Source organism: Spodoptera frugiperda, chromosome 6, assembly GCF_023101765.2.
Source record: "Spodoptera frugiperda isolate SF20-4 chromosome 6, AGI-APGP_CSIRO_Sfru_2.0, whole genome shotgun sequence".
In the NCBI taxonomy this organism is placed as follows: Eukaryota; Metazoa; Arthropoda; class Insecta; order Lepidoptera; family Noctuidae; genus Spodoptera; species Spodoptera frugiperda.
Genome location: NC_064217.1, coordinates 4,308,783 through 4,327,277, shown reverse-complemented (window position 1 = coordinate 4,327,277; position 18,495 = coordinate 4,308,783). Strand labels below are relative to the sequence as shown.

General features: G+C 33.9%; 1 protein-coding gene across 3 annotated transcripts in view; it reads left to right on the top strand.

Moving 5' to 3' along the window:
• The first annotated feature begins 1,202 nt into the window (after window positions 1-1,202).
• The window catches only part of LOC118267704 (G-protein coupled receptor moody), a 57,615-nt gene continuing 40,322 nt past the window's right edge, over window positions 1,203-18,495 (top strand). For 2 of the 3 annotated variants that reach the window (XM_035581833.2, XM_035581834.2), the window contains exon 1: window positions 1,203-1,517. The gene's annotated coding sequence lies outside the window, so the exon portion shown is untranslated. The remainder of the gene's footprint in view (window positions 1,518-18,495) is intronic. The other variant, XM_050694036.1, reaches the window with a different exon arrangement.

Genomic DNA, 18,495 nt, shown 5'->3' with positions numbered 1-18,495 from the left:
AAGCTGTCTTTTCTAAAATCCTTCATAATCAAACTATTTTAAATCAATATTTAATCTCAATTGGCTTAGCAGTTTAGCCATAAAACCATAACTGACTTACACACATATCCTATAATAATAAAGTATTAATATAGAAGTACATAATTATATTAATAGTCTGTAGTATCTGTGACTCGTACATAAATTAGCTATTATACTGGATGCCCTAGTCTAATCTAGTCCTAGGTCATTGGTCAATACAGTATTGTGTTACTTAGGTGTATCAAATTCACTTATTAATTCACTTAGGTATTATTAAATTAATTCTGACTCATTGCAAATACTAAGAATATTATTAGGACTTGAGACGGGATATTTACCATGTTTATTTATTTCGATGAGTTTCCGATATTTCGGCACCATGAGTTTATCCGTGATCATGACGCGTATAGTGTTAGTGACCATGTCAGTTTAAAATCTTAAAAATATAAAGATGTTTGGGATAAAAAAAATCACAAATTTTTCGCAAAATCGAACTAGAGATTATTATATTACAGATCGCACTTACCTATATTGGGTAAAGAATCGATGATTACGCAATTATTTGTTAATCAATTAACTTCTATACATTTTCTAATTAGGTGCGCTACTAAGGTGGTCATTTAAATAAATAAAAACAGTGAAGTAAATTGATTTGTTTCATTTATTTAGAGCGAAAAGTTTTTTTAGAGGACCTAAATGTTTGTTTACCGAATAAGTTTTTGTAAACTTCAATTTAGATGTAGTGGAAACTAATGGCCTTGAATTTTTTCTAGTAAAAACAGCTTCATTCAAATCATTTTTGCAATTACCTACATACGTATCCAAGGTAGACTTAAAAAATTGACTCACCACATCAGGACATGCATTCACACCGGTATAAAAAAAAATGGGACACCGTCCATTGTAAGAATACAATAAAATATATAAAAAATCAATCGATTATAAGCCTTAACGTGACGTCATAATAGCGAAATTTTAATGAGACCCCGTTATGAATGACGCAGCCAGCTGTGGATTGTAGAATGACTCATTCCGTCCCGCTTGCTCAAGTAACTTAAGTATTGTGTATATTGTATTTTGACCCTTAACTCTAAGCAGGACGGTTACATTTGGATTGGCTTATACAAGAATTAATGTGTACAACTTTATTGACAATGCGTGCGCGAGCGCATTGTGCTGTACCGTCGTTATGTCAGTGTGACATATACCGCCGCGGACGACGCACGCGTGTGCAGAAAAATATAAAATAAATTGGCGCGAACATAATATTTAACGAACAAAATTTTATCGTGAATGTGGAAGTGAAAGTTATTTTTATTATCAAACATTGTGATGACAGAAACGTTAAAATACGTTTTGAGGATTATTTTTGTGACATTATTTTATTATACCTTGTTAAGCGTGTTCAAAGAAATCAAGCGATATTGGCCCGGAATTGATTCGACAAACACAAATTGACATTGGATTTCTGGTTTATTTTAGTTTGCTGATAATCGGTGAGTACTACCCACATAAGACAAATATAGTAAATCTCAGATAAATTATCACAAGAAGTACGAAATGCTTATAGTATCTATTTAATTAGAACTGTTGGCAACGGAATATGTTTTTGAAATAATTCACGATTTTATATCAAAATAGCCCATAGGTACATTTAATCTAATATTAACTACTATTAAATAAAAATCTTAGAACATAATATTCTTTGAACCGTGTAAAAACATTTTACATAATGTGTTAGCACAAAACACAATGAAACTAGTCGAGTTCCTCGTAAAATAATTACATGAGTAAGCCGAAATACATAATAATTAAAACACAATAATTTGCAAGAAACTAGTAATAATGTTTATTCATTCCAATAATACTTAGGTACTTGAAGAAAAAATAATAAATACCAATACTTTCTTGCACTCATAACACTGCAACATCCTAGTACGTAACACATACCAAACGTTCATACATATAATAGTTGATCGAAGGTGCAAACCATTTGATCCCTCTAGTTTACCCATTGACTACAAATTTCAAATCATTCACCAAGTCAATAATACGGACAAATTTATATTTGATGCCGTAAAAGCAATACAAAGAGAGGAATAGAAGGAGAGTAGAGAAGACCTTTGTCCAGCATTGGGTCGACCAAGGCTGAAAACAAACAAACATAGAGATGCTTTAAAAATGTACATCTATACACTTACGGATAACAAGATGCATGAAGATGTGTAGAAACAAAATCTAGAAAGAAAGAAAGAAAACCAACATGCAGCAGAAAATGAAGAAATCGAGTTTATATTTCTCAAAATGGAGATTAAACGATATAACTTTTTAAACTGACATGATCACTAACACTAACATTAGAAAAGACGGGATATTTACCATGTTGCCAACAGTGCCGAAATATCGGAAACTCATAGTCATAATGTTAGTGGTTAAGTTCTAATGTTAGTGGAGATTTACCAACTATTTCATATGTAAAAGACAAAGAAAGAAGTTCCACAGTACCTATAAAGAAGACAGATGTTAATGTGAAACACATCAGTAATACGAACAATTCTAATAATATCACTTGAGGATATCCTTCGGAAGATAAAACAAACATCTTCGGTCGGACATCCGCCGTCACATGGACGATGGACGGTGTTTACGTTACGCCAGTCGTGCCTAATTTGGATGCTGGTTGCCTTGCTTACAATGACATTCTGACTTACGGCTACTTGTAATTACTTATCCATAGAATAGGGATGATGATGGAGTATGAAAATTAAACGTGAAGTCCGAAATGAAAAATGTAATGAATCTGTCAGTTTAAGTAATGAAAATGTAGTAGACACGTATGTTTTCATTTTGTCATATAAGATAACAATGCTTAGATAAAACGAATCAAAGTTGGGAGCAAATACCTACGTCATTTCTAGGTATAAAACGTACCTGCCTAGAAGTGACGTCACGCGATATTTTAAATCAATGAATCTTTAAAAGTATTGGTTTCCGTCAGAAAATAAAAAATATGTGTGAAAATAAAAAATATGTATGAAATTTTAAAATAATCTTCAAGACGGACATTAAAATAATAATTAGTCATCTGCCCTATTGGGTTTAGATACAAATTTTGACATAAGCTCCATACATGATGCAAAGTTCAAAGATTATTACACAAACAGGAAAGAAATTGGTTTAAAAGATCTGAATACGAAAAAGGTCAGCCTAAGCTTATTGAATGTAACGTAGGTAAAGCCACTGACAGAAGAAATATGTTTTGTAGCTTATACAAAATGGAGCTAGATTTGCATCGTGCTTCACATCAACAACCTATAAGTGACCACCGGTGACAAAATGCCTCTTCTAGCACGGAGAAGGTTTGAGCACTAATCACCACGCTTGCTCAATACGGGTGATGATAAACCCAAGTTTCTTTACGATGTTGTCCTTTACCGTTTGTCAGTGGTGTCTATATAATCTTAGAAAGTACGTATGACTCCAAAAAGACACATTGGTACTTGCCGTACGTAGGTTACGAATCGGCGATCCCATACAGGAGAAAATGCGCGTTTTAGACCCTAGGCTACAACAACTCGCATCGTGCTTATCAATCCTTAAATTTGGTGTTTCATTCATATAAAATGAAATATTTGGCAGCCTTACTGTATCTTATTTAGGGTAATGAACTATCCGTGCTATCTTTTATTTAGGTATCTCTTGTGCCTGTGCCAGCTACTTTATCTTTATCACTAACTTTCAACGACTAATTTCATTCATGTCTGACACTGTTTTATAGTAGAACTTGAACAACTTATTCTTAAACATCTAATTAATTTAGTCTCACTCTCTACAACACTGTCTGTAAGCATACTGTACGTTATATCTTCATGCAATGTCACGCCTTTTACCCCCGAAGGGGTAGGCAGAGGTGCACATTACAGTACTTAATGCACTTTTCACCATTTGTGTTATAAGTCCCTTGTAATAGGGTGTGAACCTATACCATATACTGGGCACAAATTTACGTTATACATATATCTTGTCAAATTTAATATAAAACCAATTAGCCTTATCTTTGGCTCCCAAATTGTTATTGATACGATTTTATATTTGTTTTGACACAAATGTACAATTTTGGTTTAACCTTGTACCACTTCGGCATTCATTTGTCTGGGTCGATATCGTCAGATTTGTCACAAGTTTACTTACGCGCTTTCATTATGTACAATGGTATACTAACAAGCAATATTGTGTAGGTTATTTTAAGTCGAGTATTATTCATTGAATAAATACCGCAAAAGTTTATTTTTAACTTCGATTAGACGATGTCTACGCTACTAAATGTATGTTAGCCGTAAATTACCTATACCTACCGAGTGTGATACGTTTGTGTGTATACAAGTAGTTCTAAAAGTATCTGCCACGGCTTTAATGGGAGGTAGTGTTGTGTTTGAAGATCATAAAATTAAATAATACAAATTATTAGTTATGAGTTTTTTTTTTATACAAAAAATCTACGTACCTATGGGTTTGTTATGATAAAAGTCTTTCACTGTCTCTGTCGCATTGTGCGTATTTGTGAACCACTTTACACAGAGTAGAGTCAATATTTATTTAACTTCTTTTATATTCTAAAATTGAATCAACTAGTCCGGGGTACGAAATTTCCTCACTAGTTCACTCTTAATATCTTCAAACACAACACTACCACCCATTAAAGCCGTGGCATATAATTTAAGAACACCTTACACGTATCTACCTACGGAGAACAACAGGAAGTTTGAGAGAGTAATATTTAGTCATAAGCAATGAATAAATTTAGGGTGTTAACATTAATAATTTCTTAGGACGCGACGCCTATGTTCAAAGATGACGGCGTCCAACAATTTCCTTGAAAATGAAACGCGTCCCTTCAAAATAGCTCTTTAATGTTCACGGTGGTCTGCGGAACTCATAAAAATACGTATCCAATTATCTACATAATTTAATATTTTTGAAAGCTATAAAATCCCTGTGATTAAATGTTTTGAAATTGTTGTTGGTGAATTCGAGCCAATTCGTGTGCCAATATATTATAGCGTAGACAATATGTCTAGAGACGGCGAGTATAATTATTGAAGTGTCCCAAATAAATGATGTCACCATCCTAAACAGTTGTTTTATCAATTTGAATTGCGTGTTTCGACTAAATATTCGATTAAACTAAATCAACGTATGCTGTAGTGGAAAACACATAAATAATGGTGGAATAATATTGTTGACTTCATCTACGTCTGATATACCTATGGCAAATTTTAGTGTAGGATTTTCCTACAAAAAAATTTTGTACGCAATAGCATACCATAGGCTTTTAATCATTCCTTTTATACATATAAAAAGGTATGAATAAAGATGTCATATGGAATATTGTCCCATACCTGTACTGTACTGTACTGTACTGTACTTACAAATAAGGAATAAACAAAACACAAACCCTTTTAATTTAATCATACCTATTTGTAATTAAAAGGGTATAATATATACAGGGTAATCCCAATATTCTCAATCACCACAAAAAGGTGTTGGTAAAAAACGTCACAGAAGTTTATCTGCATTCCCTATGTGTTATTCCAGACCATAATCTACCCCTGTTCCAAATTTCGTCTCGATCCCTTCAGCCGTTTTGACGTGAAGGAGTAACAAACAAACATACTAACTTTAAACATATTAGTTTGACTAGTCTCTTCATAATATATTTTTTTCTACCATAGTTTCTACTATTGTTTCTACAAATTAAACAGCTGTATATATGAATAGTCAGGTATTTATTTACCTAAGTACCTATGTATGTAGGTCGACTATTATATTCAAGACTTGGCCTATTTTAAGTATTGTATTTCTTTTTGTCTTTGAATAATTATTACGGAATTTTCATTTTGAAATGTGTTATCTATTATAACAGTATGTTTATATGTTTATATTTGGGTTATTATTATGCGTCTGAGCTGTGTAATTCACTACATTAAAATAAATGTTCATTCATTTTTTATATTTATTAAATAAATTAGGTAATATTTCGTCCGGAGCTGCGGACTAAGTACCTAGCGGGTTACCAGGCCTTTGGTTTGAAAAGCAGGAGTAGAAATGGGGTGGTTTTTAGTCAGTAAGAGTGACACTCGCTCTCGCCTCGTGTCGCCAAAGCAGGAAAATACATTGGATTATATCCCTCTCAAAAAAAATATTTCGTATGCAAAGACTGTATACGAATGATTAATAAAATAAAAATGTAAAACAGATACGTCATAATTATATAGTTTCGGATAAATACGAATAATTAATAAAACTTCAAAAACGAAAATCTCACCAGAGCAACATAAACTTCAAACTGTTTTCACATAAAAATGTTACAATTTTCGAAGAACAGCTCAACATTTAATTACAATTTTAATTAATGTACATTTCGTATCTACCAACTAATTACAAGAATGTATTTATTCAGTATTCTGAACAACACAACGTTTATAGTTGCCGGGCAAATATCCAATACAAGTACTATCGAAACTATTAACTAATTTCACTTTAACTTGTATTCAGAATTGCGACAATTGTTAGAGCATTTACAGACTGATTTTCTTATTACGGACGGTTTTAGTGAGCTTAATAACTATGAGCACAGAGCGTATATAAAGATATTTTTGCTATACATATACATAAAATTGTGTAGGCTAAATAAAGTACTCATAGATCCTTTAATACTTATTTACATTATGCAATTGCACTTAATAGATGCAATATGCAATTGCATTGGTACTCTAGCATGAATAAAAATAAAATTACAACCTTCTCATTGCAAATTTTACAGCAACGGAACTCTTATAATTGCAATCCTATTTATATCCATAATTCACTGCATGGTGCAGTCACATATCAATACCACAACAATAACAATGTGTCGCAGCCATTAAAATTATAAATTCATCGCAGCGTCACCGCATGTCGTATGAAAGAGCATTACACTTGGATATTGCACGTGGCGCGTGCAAAGTGATCAAATGGGCCCCACTTCGTTCTAATGAGAGTGTTAAATAATCCCAAGTGTACACTGACCAGGATAATAGCTTAGAAACAATGCAGAAACTAGTATTCTAGTGTAATTGGGAACGGTCTTTATTTTAGCGTTTAATATTTGCACATGAGCACCTCCAATTTTCCACTGTTACATTCTATAATTTGCATATGAGCTGCTATAATGGTCTCCATTTGTCTAACACTTTATTTGTCTGTGATAATTGCCCCAGAGTGCAATTTTAACTATTGTTGAACATAACGTTTAAATGCACGTATAATTTTATTTAGATCTCCTGTTAGTTAGTTTTTACTTTAAGGACTGAAACAAGACTCATCTGGGTTTTAAAAACTTTAGTATATAAAGTTCAATTTTGTCTATTAACGTAGTAAAGTTGACGTCCTGCATAAGTACCTATTAAATATATACACAAGTGTTCTTTCACCCTTTGTGCCAAAATTGTCAGTCGCTTGTATTAAATGTAGCTCGTGTAGTCAGTGCCTTATTGATCATACCCTTTACTCTACTGTAACAGCTGCACTTATTCTCACGCTTAAGCTTATTGAATGTAAAAAGATTTTTAAGAATATCATTGGACTCTACTTTATCCCAAAAATATCGTAAAAACACCTAATTCTACAATGCCTTTTTTATTTCATCAAAAGGACAGACGTACTTAAAAGATTACATTATGTATTATTTCATTAACATTCTGTCTTGTGTGTGTGAATATAATGACATACATTTTCATGTATAAAAGGCCCAGTGATACTGTTGAAGATAAATGATTATGACAATTTTTAAGTGTGGGAGAGCCATGCTTCGGTAGGAATGGGCTGGCTCGACCAGAGTGATACTACGGCTTCACTGAAAACCCGTCGTGAAAACAAGCTTGCGTTGTGTTCCGTTGTGTGAGTGAGGTTACCGGAGGCCCAATTACCCAACAACCCTTAAATTCCTAATCCTCAAAAGGCCAGCAACGCATTTGGAATGCTTCTGGTGTTCCAGGCGTCCATCGGCGGCGGCGATATATCGTAAAAAATACTACTATTTACCATTTTGGGTACCAAGCTATTTGCCACGTGGACTTTGAGTGATCAATATATTCCAAAAATAAACACGACAAAACCAAATAGAGACAGTTTCCGCGGCATAATAAACAAATACACATTATTTATAATTTAGTGGTCGTATTTTTTACGTGAACCGATTCGAATATGAAGAAAATATAACGTCAGGAAGGAATAAATTTCGGCCCGGTTATAAATCAGGAAAAGGGAAATAGGAATGATATTTGGATCATGACGGATGTGTGTATTTGAAATTTTTCGTCCATAGTTCCGAAAACCCTTTCGGATTTAATGCCGTTTGAAAATTGTTACTGATTCGTCCATTTTTAGTCGCATTTAAAGGTCCTTGTAATGTTGTTAAATTAAATTGAAAATTACTAAAAGCTTTTACTACTGAGTCATAAGTTATTCATTTTACCATAAAAGACAATTTACTACTAAAACGACTACACACATAAAACCCGTATGTCATTCCTAACTTAGCATTTTCTAACTTGAAGAATGATTAACTTAGCACAAAGTTATTTCTACCTTAGCACAACAATACTCGAATTCTGTCATAGAAACCACAAGAAAAATCCTCATACAATTATTAAAAACAAGAAAGCCGATTGGTCAACAATGTTTTTCCTTCACTAAAAACCTTTATATTTAATTTTCTGCAGTGTTTTTTCTTCTATGAGCGTAGCCCGCATCATTAATAAGTCCACCATAATTAATGGTGCGATAGCCATCAACTGCTACGTCAAGCGTTGATAACGGACGCTTAATAACATTACGTACTTTATTATCACGAGGAAATTTGGACATAGCCTAGGGATATTTCCTTTAAAAGAGAACTAGTGGTAGGTTCATTATTTATAGGGAAAAACCAAAATGATTTAGTATTAATGGACCGCTGTCTCCTAGTGGTATACGGCCAACGATAGAGCACGCCTGCTCATAAGCATTAAGCCACGGTAAAGCCTTCAAAAGGCGTCTAGCTTTTCGGGGATAAAAGACTAAGGAGTGTGGGATTTTTTTCCTCACTAAAACCACCCCAGTGGCCACCTGCTGCACCTCTAAGGGCCACCGAGTCCTCTTAGTAGACTTGCTCCGGAGACCCACGGTACAACGGATTCACCTACCTACACTTCACTCCATAGAATTCCACTCCTTAATGGTTAATAATAAAACATGAAAGGAAATGCTTTCGAATTTAAAGTATATAAAAAATATGATAACTAATACATATAGCACAAACCAGCAACATAACGCTTTATTAAATATGAAATGTGTCCATTAGTCCGTTCCTTCAGGCCACCCATATTAACAAGTAGCTAAAAATATCAACCTGCAGCGAAGAAATTCTATTTAAGGCGAAGTTATCAATTGCATAAATAATATTTCAATTGCATAAATAATATTTCAATTGAATAAATAATATTCAATTAATTTAGCGTTCAATTGTAAGCAACAATGCACATAGCTCACTCAAGGTCAAGACCTTATGTCTTAGATTGTGTGACTAATTACGACAAATGGTTCTTATTTACTTTACTTATGTATCTGGTAAATGATAAATGTTTAATTTGACATCTGGGGTTATCTCGCCTATTGTTTATTATTATTGGGATGTTTAAAGGGCTATATTATTGCCTTGATATGTCTCTAGTGTAGTTTTTAAGGAAAACAATTAACTTTAGTTTTTTTTTTGTATATATTTTTTTATAAACACCAATCACTAATTCCTATAATTCGTTATAAGTGACAAACACTGACTCAAAATAACATAATTATAAGTTTTTCATTGACACGAAATCTTAGTAATTATTCTATTAGTCATCACATTCAAAACCTAACATCTTGTATTTCTTCTAAATACAACTCAATAGAAATTAATAAATCTCCATAAATATTTAAAATGAGTAACAAACTTCCACTTAAGCCGCACCACTATCTATAAATAAATTATGATGTTGAATAGAATCTCAACAGAATATTGAATAACTGAGACACGGTAGATGATTCATCGTAATGTTTATTCATAGTAGTCAATTAAACTCAGATAACTTCAAACCGGTTAATATTTGACTCACTTTTGACCGCAAAATGCAATTGTTCATGCTTAAAAGTTCCGAGACAGACCAAATAAATATGCTTGTATAAACTGATCTCTTATTGCAAGAGTAGCTTGCATGATTGGAGGTCAAATTATACTGGTTTGTTTTTCTGTACTTAAAATGTTACGTATTGGATACTTAAACAAAAATAATGTTTTAAAAGGTAATGTTCAATTATGTTTTATTAAGAATGATATTTTATTTAACGGGCAGATACTATACGTTGAAACTATAATTATAAACAACAATAAATCAAATGAAAACTGTGAAAGAAAGAAACTAAAATAAATCTTCAGAATTAACTACACGCGAAGAGAAAGCAAAGGCAATTGTCAAGCATGAGGATTCTGGTTTCATTTTATGATAAAAACGAAAGCTTTCAATCGAAAAGTAATCATACTGTAGTGAAAATTAGGTCACTTTTCATTTTAAGGCAAAAAAGGCTAGAAGTTTTGGGCATATTAAAAAAGGCTCTTCAATATTCGACCTTAAAACAAAAAGATCAAGTTAAAAATCAATTTCAAATTTTGCACAGATGCACAACAACAATACCACGATAAGGCATTGCTTAAATAAAAACAGGAATTTAAGGTAAGCGTCCACAGGCCCGCATCGTACGCATCGCACGCAACGGATTTTAGTTTATCTTGTATAGAAACTCATACAACTGCGTCCACTGATCCGCATCGTACGGACCGCTTCATCGGCAATGCCTACATGTGATGCGTACCGATGACGTTATACGGAATGCGTGCGATGCGTACGATGCGGATGTGTGGACGCTTACCTTTAAACATTTGTGTGAGAATTATGAACAAGTATCTTTAAAAGGAACCGACGGACCATGCAACGTCAGGTGTTTAAGCAATGACTAATACAAATACTGTAAACTACATTGGATAATGCAGCCTCTGTCCATTTTACTAAGAAACACTACGTTTATCCGTGTCCACGAATTGGGTGAAACACTTCTGACGTCATATGTACACACAAGTTTTCATCAAACTGCAAAACCAGTGTAAGCTGACCTTTGAATGAGAGGAAAGATTATACAAGGCGAGATCATGATAAATTGGTTTCGTATAGCTCCATGTGCATATGCGAGACTTGTAGACGTTACAACTTGTAACATAACAACATGAGACCCGACGTAGTTTCATGTGACGCAACTGACGATGATGTTGCCGATGGAAGAAGGAGGTTCCTACTTAAGTAGAGGTGGTAATACTATATTCGGTTAGATCATTTGAATTGAATTAACGTTTTTAAAAAACATGCAGAAGATTAATAATTACTTATAAGTTATTTTACGTAATGAAATTCATGTCTTAAAACATTATTGGCTTTAAGAACACAATTTACTTCAAAACAGGTATTAAAACTACATTTTACCTCCCATTGTACGAATAACCACCAGTTATTTCTACACACGTGCAAAATGTAAAGTCATTCCTTACTACCTCAGCATAGAGTTCAATTTCCCGTAACATAAGAATAAGTTGGTATTTCATATAGTGGTTAATGTAAGTACTGATAACGTAAACACTGCCTCTGTGTGATATCAAAACAGTCATTCGTTTATTGCACCTTTACTTACTGATGTCCACATAGTTTCACATCAAGCTATACATAACCAGTATAAACTGACCGTCGAATGTGCGGAAATGTCATAGAAAGCGAGACCAGGTTAAACTGGTTTTTTATAGACGTGTAGCCATGTGTAGATATAGGAAGGTAGAATTCCAAACGAATCAAAGAATGCATGCAGTTATACATTATACAATTACTTACCTACTTAGGTACAATAAATCGCTTGTCACGGAGAAGTAACAAGCCGTTAATGGAGATTTTCATGATATTCTACTATTTTTGAGGGAGGAAAATCATCCAATGACTTCTCCCGCCTTGGGTGAAGCGAGTGGAAGTGTCATACTCTTACTGTCTAAAAACCACCCCGTTCTTACTCCTGCTTTTCGAGCCGGAGCCGGCAGCTCGGCAGTCCGCAGATTATAATAACCTACGTCTGGGTTTTTGTAAACCTAATATTCATCTATGTACAATAATAATTTATCAAACAAAACGAGTCAAAATTCTATTGAAACTGCTAACTTTTATAATTTAAATAACAGACAGCTAAATGACGTTAGACTAATTAGATTAACAGGTACAAATAAACAAACATGGAATATTATTGACGTAGACTGCACGGCTGCCGCGCAACGTGTAGCGGATTTGATGGCCGTACGGAGCAACTCTTTGTGTGATCCACAAATTGATGTTTTTTCGGGTCTGGGTGTCATTTACACATGAACTTGTATGTTTCTAAACGCATCCACGACGCAGGACCAAATCCTAGCGTAGGACAAAGTTTTATTACAAAAAGAAAAATATCTGTGAAAGAATAAAGAAATACCTACTTCGAATAAGTAAACTTAAACCGTTAGTTCTTCGTGTGTGGTTTACAAGACACATGACAGTCTGTATACAATATACTTCATTCAATTATGCACAACGTCGCCATTTTCCACGAGTGTGAGTCAATTGTAAGGCATTGTTTTAAATAAAGATATTTCATTTGCATAACTTAGTCGTGGCCAGTTCGCAATCATACTCCGTTCCAGTACATTACTTGTAATTCCATTTTTTCATTGATTACGTCTGATTGTTTCGTAATGACTATTACATTATTTATTACATTGAAATGTTTAACATTGATTGATTGTATTGTTGCTGAGTGATCGCAACAATCACCAACTCCATTCCTAGATCAAGAAAACTACGTGTTACGAGATTCAATTCTCAGCAATAGACCGGAGCTAGGAACTAAGGAATTATACCCAGACTACAGCGAAATAGCAGTGATTGGGAGCCAATAGAAATGCTCTTTATCATAAGCCTATAAGGTGCAAAATCTGTTTTCTCATGAAGAAAGAAGGCTGGAGCATCCGTCACCAACATTGCTCAAGGTGGATTGGAGATTTCAAACTTATAATTTCTAGTTATAAGTCCAGGTTTCATCACAATGTTTTCCGGTGTTCACCTTATGTCAGCGGTGTCTAAATCTTACTGTAAGAATATATATAATAATGTAGGTACATCTATACATTCAGGAAATAAGAAACGTATTGTTCAATGATAGGGTTCATTATTTATCACGCAAATTAAACCGCGTTCTTTATTACACTGTATAGTCATAATCATAATGATAACAGATAGCCTATAACCTTCCTCAATAATGATTATCAAATTATAATAACCGTTTTTTTTAAACACAACTGTCATAAGATATACAAGAAGCGCTCCAAATTTTTTCTTTACGTACATAATTAATTAACATACTAATAATATGTTAATTTTGTCTTTGTCTTTTTGTCTTTTTTAAAAACGTTGCCCCACATTAGGATTTTCTCCTGTGTCGTGGGTGCGTTTACAAACATACAAGTTCACATGCACATGACACCCAGACCCGAAACAACAATTTGTGGATCACACAAAGAGTTGCTCCGTGCGGAAATCGAACCCGCTACCCGTTGCGCTGCAGCCAGTTGCCTAGCCACCGTACCAACCGTGCAGTCAAATTCACTATTGCATTAGGTGTTCCTAGTTATATTTTTAGAATAATAAATAAATAAAATCAATAATTCTAGGTTCTAATGTAGGTTCAGATTTAAAATGTAGGTCTATTTTGAACAAAGAATTACCTATCGAAGGCTTTTGTTTTAATGACAATGGAAGTGAAAACCAATAGGTAAGTTGTTAGTAGGTAACTTTTATACATATTTATAGTATGTTAATACTGGTAATGAGGATGCGGTTTAAAAACCTGACAAGGACTAAGTCACCTTTATCCATAAATGGCATTCATAAACTTTTGATGATATTTTATTTTTAACGAAACAATGTAACCAAGTATTGTATTGTAAACCTGATTGAAAAAGAGTAACTTTGGAGTTTCTTGCTCGTTTTTCTCCATAGGAATTTACACTTTGGAACGAGCTAAATTTTATCGCGATTTCATAGTATTTTTCAGACTTAGCAGGAGGTTAGGTAATAACCTAAGTCACCATAAAAAACAATGGAGGCGGTAAAGAAAACAGAAGGCAGTTCTATTTAAAAAAATCCTAAATAGGTACCAGAAAATCATTAATAACTAATATTAAATTCATACGTAATATATGTATATTATAATATTCCCATCACACGTCGGCCCTTTCGAAGAAATATAAGTATAGATTCATTTTATTTATTCCAATGAATTAATTTACAATATTAATGAATATAATTAACTTGTGGTTAAACCAAAATCATATCATTTTGATTCAGGAAAACATAATTGCAATCGAAACATTACCTATACATTTATATGTATTGATTCATTTAATTTCGTTTACCACCGATGACGTCATAGTTCATTATAATTCTCAAAGCTTTCCCCATTCGGTTTAGGCATGGATTTCCTCACCCATTACTCATACTTTGTCCGCTATAAACAGGTCTACGACCTGACTAAAATATTTTGTCCTAATTTATAATAATTATCAAGTATTTTGTCTACGACTTCCAGGATATCTCCTTTTTAGCTTAAGTCTTCTATGAACTGATAATAAGGTTCTTATTTAGTCATCTTTCAGTATTTAGATTGACTGTACTTAAAGGCTGAAGTAGTAGTCTGTAGCCCAGAAATTCTGATGAAAAATTATAATTACGACATATTTATTACATACTATCTGACCTGGCAAACTTCGTACCGCCACGAACATTTTAATCTCACATTTTAAACCTTCCCTGCGTTTTCCACGAGTCAAATTCGAGTCACCATCATCAGTTACCGAAATCAGTGTCAAAATATGTCCAATGCTAAACAACACATGAGGTTGGACATCCATTATTATGCATACTGAAAATTAACATAAGTAGCTATTATCTAAAAAATCTTTGCAATACATACCCATAACAATACATTAGCTTGACCTGCAAACAGAACGTCCACAGTCGTCGGAAAAAATCCCAGCGGAAAACTTGCATAGAAATGGAAACGGAATTCTCTCCCATCCCGTGGACGAGATACAACGCAATTTCACTAACTGAATCACGTGGACCGGGATGGAAATAACAATGGCCTGATAGACGGAACACCAACCACGTGTAAAACAAAATCCATCACCGCTACGTGTGTATGTAAAATCTGATGTTTTAATATCTAACCTGTCCGTTAGCTCTGAAATGTATGTTCGTTTCGAAAAGAACTTTATAGTTTCTCATTTAAAAGAGACAATATATTTTGTTAATATTCGAACATACATGTATTACAATTTTTGTAGTTCTTTACAAGTCCTATGTAATAAGGCATATGCCTTGTTACTACGGTAGATTAAAATGTTGTTTTCCCATATTAAAAAAAACTAAGATTTAACGTTACGCCTTTTATCCCCAAAGGGGTAGGCAGCGAAGCACATTACGGCACGTATTGCCGCGATATAATGTATACCCACTTTTCACCATTTGTGTTATAAGTTCCATGTAATAATTCCACTTAAGATTCCTTTTTATTTAACTAACTAAAACCTCAATAATCTTTTCCTCGACCAAAGGAGTCATACAAACCTTAATGTCACACTAAAAGGTAAAGACGTGAACAGTATGCAAAGCTTCAATGTCTCCATTCCGTTTTTCTAGGCCAGTCAATTTTCATTGCTATTTTCCTCTTGTATTGCAAGAAGCGATGACACAAGGTATAATGCAAATTTTCCAAACATTTCAATTGGCAATTCAACGTTTTTAAAATGAGTCACTAATTGTTGTGATAGCCGTGATAGGTATGTACGTGATAGGATGAAAGCCTTATACAGACGTTGTTTAGTCACTTTTTTTGAGGGGGAAAATCATCCAATGATTTCTCTCGCCTTGGGCGAGGCGAGAGGGAGTGTCAGACTCTTATTGACTAAAAACCACCGCGTTCCTACTCCTGCTCTTCGAGCCGGAGCCCTGGTAACCCGCTAGGAAGTTCGCAGCTCCTGGTCACGTTGTTTAGTCATACCATCTGTTAGACACAGATGGTATGACGATTCATAAAAAACTTCCTTGAACTATTTGCTACCCGATTTAAACCATCAAAATTAATTCAATGAATTTTGGTCGAAACCAAATCTCTCAATTATAAAGCTGGCCGCTCGAAAACTGGCCAAAACAACCGCTCTTAATGATACTCCATAACATAACCTAACCTAAAAAGCCAGTGTAAAATGCCCGCATCGGTCCTACGTCCCTCGAATGACACCAATTACGTTTAATTGTTGGTTAGCCGTCCATTACAGTCCACAGTCCAACTGACGCTTAACAAGGAATCAAATTGTGTAATCTCATTTGATATAACGTTTTAGGGTCCTGTATATTGAAATAATTGTTACCGCTGATTGGGTTATTAAAGTACGAAAGGGGCATAAAAATGGGTCATTGAACTTAAATTGTACGTGAAATAATTGACTGTGTTGTTGATATAGTATTTGCTAAATAGCTTATTGAGTTCTAAGTTGTTGAATCTATGAATGTGAAATTTGGTATTTTTTATCTTAAAGTCCAGATGTCGGAGTTATTATCTAATTTCTGAGAAGAAAGTACTGTGAAGAACAGTACAGTTTAACCCATGCTTAACAGCAAAACGACAATATATATAAGCAAACAACAACCATATATAGGCAATACAGTAGACATAAAGTCCTATCTGTTATTTATTCCGCTAGATAAAATAGAAGGGAAGATACTTCAATAGTACAAAACTTTTAGTTTTGTTTCCTAATAAAATGTACTAGGAAACAAAATTTAATACTCTATATAGTCTCAAATGAAGAACAACTTCTTTAATAAAGAACATAATATGCTACACAGTAAACACTAAGGAAACTTCATAAACAAATCTATGAAAACATCACTACCACTAGTTTGTACTGATATTTCCAGTCTGTTGGCTGCACTAAAGGTTTCCTGCAATATAACTTTAGCACACAAATTAAACCAACGGACCACTGAACTAATTACTCCATTATATTGCTATTAATAGCTTAAAGAAAGAATTTCTAATGCTTCCTTTCACAACATTTTACAAGAAGGTAAATACTTATAATATTGTTAGAAATGCCCACGCATCAACTTGTAATACTTAGAATACAAAATTAAATTAAATGCAATCAAAGAGGAAATGATTCATTAAAATTAGAAGTACTTATTATTAGACATTTTAAAAATAAAGTTAACTTATTTTTTCCTGGAATCAGATTTCAACAAAATATCTTCAATCTCACAATTAAACCAAGAACCATTCGAAAAATGGAACAAAAAGAAAACTTATGAATATTAATTAGACAGTCCATCACATGAGTTTATTGTGCAGTTTATTGCAACTTGTCTTGTATATATCTCTATTTCATATCAATTCCAGTGCAACACGATCCGATCACTGCGTAGTAACAAAAACTCCGCTACTGTTTGTCCACAAACCGTGACGTGTACATTGCATCGGTTTGATGCACCGGCACAATACGTCGTTCCATTTTATAGAAAACAATAAATCATTGTAATACTGACGGGACCTTTCCTCAAGCTTTCCTTCTTCTTCTTATGGCAAGATTTCGTCATAAGTTTTTTTATACGTAACTAGCAAACCCGGCGAACTCTGTTTCGCCACCTACGTTTTCCCTGCTTTTCTTTTGTTTTTTTTTCCATTTTTCTTTGGTATAAACCACACGGAGTCCGAGACCTTTCCCACGAATGCAAAAACCTAAAAATCGGTTAATGCTTTGTGGAGTTATAGCGTCAAGAAGGAAAAGTCGACTTATTTTTATATATTAGATAGGATGGCGGCCACCATCGCCGCCTGGTGGTGAGCGACGATGAGGCTGACGATGGAGCACGCCTACCTATGAGCAACCTATTCATTCAGAAAAGTGTTATAGTACCGATATGAAACTATTATTGAACCTTTCTTCAGCAAGGATCTCTCTCTCTCTCTCTCTCTCTATCTCTTTCCCAGCCTCACCTTCTGATTAAACCATTAATTCTTACAAAGCCGAATTTAGTTAATTCCAGTAAATATTGGAACCATTTACCCAATGACACAGCCGAAAAACTAATTAATCATTTAGAGTCACTAACCTAGTCTTTCTGCGTATTCAAAATTCAGCAGAAAACAGTGACACTGAACCGGATAAATGTGGAACGTTCCCTTAATACGTTTAAACTAGAATTAATTACGAACTGTGGAGACATGGTAAAGAGGGTA